The sequence below is a fragment of the Hippopotamus amphibius genome, chromosome 12 (assembly GCF_030028045.1).
Source record: "Hippopotamus amphibius kiboko isolate mHipAmp2 chromosome 12, mHipAmp2.hap2, whole genome shotgun sequence".
In the NCBI taxonomy this organism is placed as follows: Eukaryota; Metazoa; Chordata; class Mammalia; order Artiodactyla; family Hippopotamidae; genus Hippopotamus; species Hippopotamus amphibius.
Genome location: NC_080197.1, coordinates 33,734,697 through 33,739,975, shown reverse-complemented (window position 1 = coordinate 33,739,975; position 5,279 = coordinate 33,734,697). Strand labels below are relative to the sequence as shown.

Below are 5,279 nucleotides of genomic sequence, written 5' to 3'. Positions count from 1 at the left end.
GTGCAAGACTTTTCCTAGATTACAAAACCTGAAGTGGAATTTCTGGGTCATTTAATATGTGTATGTCCAATATGACTAGGTAAAGACAAACTCTTTTCCAAAATGTCTGAATCAACGTACATACCCACTAGCAATGTTTGAGTGATCTCACTGCTCCATATCCTCACCAACACTTAGTGTTGTCAAACTTTAAAATTTTGCCAGCCTGCTACACATGAAATCCTATTTTATTGTCATTTTAATTTGTATTTTCCTGTTTTCTAATGAGCTTGAGTATTTTTACACATTGATGAGCCATTCATGTTTTTTTCTTCTGGGAGATGACTGTCCAAGCCTTTTGCCATTTTTCTATTGAGTTTGTCCTCTTCATATTCATTCAGAAGTATTCTTGAGGAGGAGGAAGCCGGCGGCCGACCCGTCAGCAGCTGGTCGTGGCCTCGAGGGGCGGCACGGCGCTGCTGCCTGCTAGCCGAACCCGCTGCCGGGCGGGTGGCCGGCCCGAGGGCGCGGCGCCATGAAGCTGTACAGCCTCAGCGTCCTATACAAAGGCGATACCAAGACGGTGCTGCTCAAAGCCGAGTACGACGTGTCCTCCTTCAGCTTCTTCCAGAGGTGCAGAGTTCAGGAATTCATGACCTTCACAAGTCAGCTGATTGTGGAGCGCTCCTCGAAAGGCAGCAGAGCTTCCGTCAAAGAACAAGAATATCTGTGCCATATCTACGTGAGAAATGACAGTCCTGCAGGAGTGGTCATTGCTGACAGTGAATACCCATCCCGGGTGGCGTTTACCTTGCTGGAGAAGGTACTGGACGAATTCTCCAAGGAGGTCAACAGGATAGACTGACCAGTTGGATCCCCTGATACCATCCGTTACGCAGGCCTGGACAGTAATCTCAGTAGATAACCAGAACCCCCGAGAAGCTGACCCCATGACTAAAGTGCAGGCTGAACTAGATGAGACCAAAACCATCCTGCACACCACCATGGAGTCTTTATTAGAGCGAGGCGAGAAGCTAGATGACCTGGTGTCCAAATCCGAAGTGCTGGGAATACAGTCTAAAACCTTCTATAAAACGGCCCGGAAACAAAACTCATGCTCCGCAATCATGTGACAGCAGCCGGCAGAGCCTCTGCGCTGGGATGTCACCGTCATCACATCGGAACTGCGGCCCCCAGGAAGCAGAGCCACGTGAAACGACCGAGTGGGACAGACTACACTTTGGCTTTGGAGCTCCTGGGAGGAACCAAAGGGTGGAAGGGACCTGGGGGTGGGGAACGTTGAAATTCACATGTCTAGTTATTTTCGAAAAGATAATTTGAGGCCCCTAAAAGTGTATTTTGGGGCCAAATGAAAAAAACAAAAACAAAAACAGAAGTATTCTTTATATACTCTGGGTTCTAATCATTTGTAAGATAAATGAGTTGCAAAAAGTTCTCTCTGTTGTTAGCTTATCATTCTCTTTATCATGCCTTTTGATACATTTTTAATTTTTCTGTGGTCAGACTTATCAAATTTTTTTATGGTCTGTTTTTCATTTCTTAAGAAATTGTCTACCCTGTGATCATAAATATATTCTTCTACATTATCAATCTATGTATATGTATGTATATGTGCATATTTCAATGTTTAATCCACTGGGAATTGTTCTGTGTGCACATTATTCAATTTCCTTTATTTTTCCCCAAATGGATAACCAGTGTTCCAGTTCCACCTAGTGAATAACACATCTATCCCCACTGCTCTGCAGTGCCTTTGCTTATAAATCAAATTTCTGCATATGTGTAGGTCTGTTTCTGGGCTTTCTTTTCTGTACCGGTGGTCAACTTGTGCACCAATGTCTACCTGTGCCCCAATGCACACTATTTTAATTACTATTGATGTCTGATAGAGTAAGTCTACACACTTTTTTTTTTCAGGATTGTGTTTATCCTTTCATATAAACTTTAGATTAATTTTGTCCGTTCCCACAAAAAGATATTTTTTTTTTCAGTTATTTTTAAAAATTGTATTAAATCTACAGATGAATTTGGGGATTTCTGACCTCTTTTTAACTTCCAATCCATTAGTATGGTAAATCTTTCCATTAATTAGTATCTTCTTTTACATCATCCAATAAAATGCTTTCTAATTTACCCACAGGGAACTTGCACAATATTTTTAAAAAATTTATTTCAAGGCATTTTGTATTTTGGTTGCTGTTGTAATTTTTTTTATTAGACTTTTAATTTTTCTATTACTGCCATATGGAAATGCAACTGAAACAACACATACCCACTCTCACATGCACACGCACACAAAGATTTTCTATACAACAACTTTGCTAAACTCTCTGATTGATTTTAATAATTTATCTGAGGATTCTTTTGAGTTTTCCACATAGACAATCATACTGACTACAAATAATGATGGTTTGTTATTTCCTTTATAATCCTTATACCTTTATTTCTTCTTTTTTGCCTTATTAAACCTATAAGGAAGCTGGTCTGATGTTGAATGGAATGTTGAGAGCCGCCAGCTTTGTCTTGTTCTGGGGTGCTGGTTCAAAGGTGAATTTGCTTTGAGAAAATTTATCAAGCTGTGGACTTATGATTTGTGCATTTTTCTAATACTATGTTATACTTCAATAAAATGTTTTTTAAAAATTTTAAGGAATATTTTCCCAACTTACTAACCTCTCCTCATAACTGTCTGCTCCAAGGATGCCACTGAGCAGGTATGTACCAGCCTATTTCAAGCTGACCATACATTACTGGAGAAAAGAAATCTTAAGTGAGAACACAGGTGGTGCTTTCAAGCTTTAGAAGAACTACCAGGGGGAGGGGGCTCAGCAGCCCCCGACGGCAGAATGGGAAGAAGAGAAATGCAGGGAAACAGATTTCCATAAAGCAGAAGGAAAAGCTTTCTAACATCAGTGTTGTCTAACCAGAGAATAGGCTGTTTTTTGGAAAAATGAGCTCTCTGGCACTGGAGGTATTCAAGCAGGGCTGGCTACACATTTACCAAGGAGTCTACAGACCTGCTGGGACCATCTCCTCCCCTTAATACTGGGTAAGCTCTGGACCATAGTGTGTCTTCTGTCTCTTCCAACTCCAAACTTTTGAGATTTTTAAAAGAATTGGGCCTGCTTTCTTTCTTCCTTCCTTCCTTTCTTCTTTCTTCCATTTCTTATCCTACTTCTAGGCAATACTCTATCAATACCACTCATAATACTTAGAAAACTAACCTTACACTAAAGAAAAGTCAACAAATGCAAAACTGTTTCTTCAAAAATGTTAATAATACCATAATACCATTGATAAACCCAACTCAAGTCTGATCACACCCACAAAAAAAGAAAGATACATTAGAATTCCTTTCTTTCAAAGAAATATCCAGCAAATATCAGAAGAGAGTGCATCCAACAATTGGTTGAGTAAAAGCGTAATTATACCTGTTATTTTCACTTCCAATCCTCTGAACCTTGTGTTGCCTTTTGGGGTTTCCAGCCTTAGATACTATCATTCTATAATATTTTCAAATAATGGACAAAATGTCTCAGACACTGGGTGATTCGAAATCCAGTGAATGGAGAAGAAGAAAAAAAGTTCTGTTAATGGGGTCTTTTTTTGTAAAATAAGGAATTTTGAATGAAGTTTTAAAGTCTTTTATGAGATGGGACATACTTCCAGTGATTTCACAGTTTTACTCTATTTTTACTTTCATTCAGCCAAGCTCCCTCTTTCTAGCAAGGCTCCCGTTTGTTGGCAGATAAAAATACACTCGCAGACTCTCCCAGAAGCTGCGCCATCAGCCTCGTGGACGAGAAAGAAAGCCTGGTTTCCTTTCGCCGCTGTGGAAATGTCTTCCTCCTCCTTCCCCGGCTCACCCGGCTCAAAGCCTTCTTCCTTCTTTGTTTGTCGTTCTCAGAGAAAATCTGGAGTCCAGGCTGGGATGAGCCCAGGGAGGGTGACCCCTTGAGGGCAGCCCCGGAGTTGGGGCGCGTCTGCACCCTGCGCAGTCGGGGCCGAGTCACCCCCTCCCCCGCCCCCATCTCCGAGTTCGGGGAGAGTATTCCAGCCGAGCCGAGAAATCCGTTACCAGGCTGCTGTGTCCCCAAGGGCCATTCCAGGGCGGAAGAGGACGGGGAAAACCGCTGTGCTGATTCTCCAGCCCTGTGGGCTGGGCGTGCAACGGGTCAGGTTACAGACAGGTGAGTCGGGCGGATGGGCGAGCTTCTGGCGCCAGGGCACCACTAGCCGGCCGCGCCCCCGCAGCTGGCACAGGTTTGATCACTTCGGGAAGGGGTTCCCGCCGTGGCCGTGGAGGAGGTGCAGTGCGTCCCTGGACACACTGAGCAGAGGTCATAGGACCCGCAGCGCGCCCCCCAAATCCCCCAACGCGGGTACAGATGCTCTTAGAAACTTGGCATCTTTCTTTTACCAGCTCCCCTTCCTTCTCTCCCCTCCCCACCCCCCGGCCCTCCAGATATAAAGGTAGATTTAAAAAACAAAACCAAAAAACACCCCAAAGCCCAAAACCTGAAATAAAGAATACCAAGCTCTCCAGCCACCTCCCCAATAGGGGTGGTAAGGGGATGGTAGACCATCTTCGCTGGCTTCCTGGAAGGTCTTATCCAGCCCCCGAATTTGGGGAGCAAACGGTTAGAGGAGGCATTAGTGGGAGTGGGCGAGGACAAGAAATCGGTTTTGAAGCTGCGTTTGCACTTGGCTTTTTTCCACCGTGTTTATTTGGGGTGAGGGGGCTCTTGGGGGTGGAAGGTCTTTGGGTGGAAGCAAGCGGACTTGTTTTTCTTAGATTGCATGGCACAAAATAACGTGTTCTAAAAATGATTGAATTTTAAATTTTAATTTTACTGTGTTTATTTGGGGGACTGTCGTAGATGAGAGGGAGCTGAGGCCCCCAAGTTCCCTCTTTACCAGATCAGAATCCAGGGGAGTCTCCCGCGGCCTCCCCTTTCCTTACACCGAGATTTCAACAAATCCCGGGAACGATCCACAAAGTCCAGAGGAACTGAGCCATTTTCTGGCTCGCTTGTCGGACACGAATCCACTCGGGGGGCGGGGGGGGAGGGGCGACTCGCAGGGGCTCCAGCTCCGGGGAGGGATGCCGGGGGAAGCAGACGTGGGGCTTTCCTCAAAGAGTTCGCCCTGCGGTGCCGGTGATGGGGAGTGGGGCAAGGGGGTGAGAGAAAAACGTTCTTCCCTTTTTAAAAAGGGGAGGGGGGAAGACAGACGTTAAATTCTTTTGCAAACATTCATGCCTAAGGAAGGGCTGGAAC

The 5,279-nt window shown here is 44.6% G+C and overlaps 1 pseudogene; it reads left to right on the top strand.

Moving 5' to 3' along the window:
• The first annotated feature begins 485 nt into the window (after positions 1 to 485).
• On the top strand, positions 486 to 1,112 carry LOC130833485 (synaptobrevin homolog YKT6-like; annotated as a pseudogene).
• The last annotated feature ends 4,167 nt before the right edge of the window (positions 1,113 to 5,279 follow it).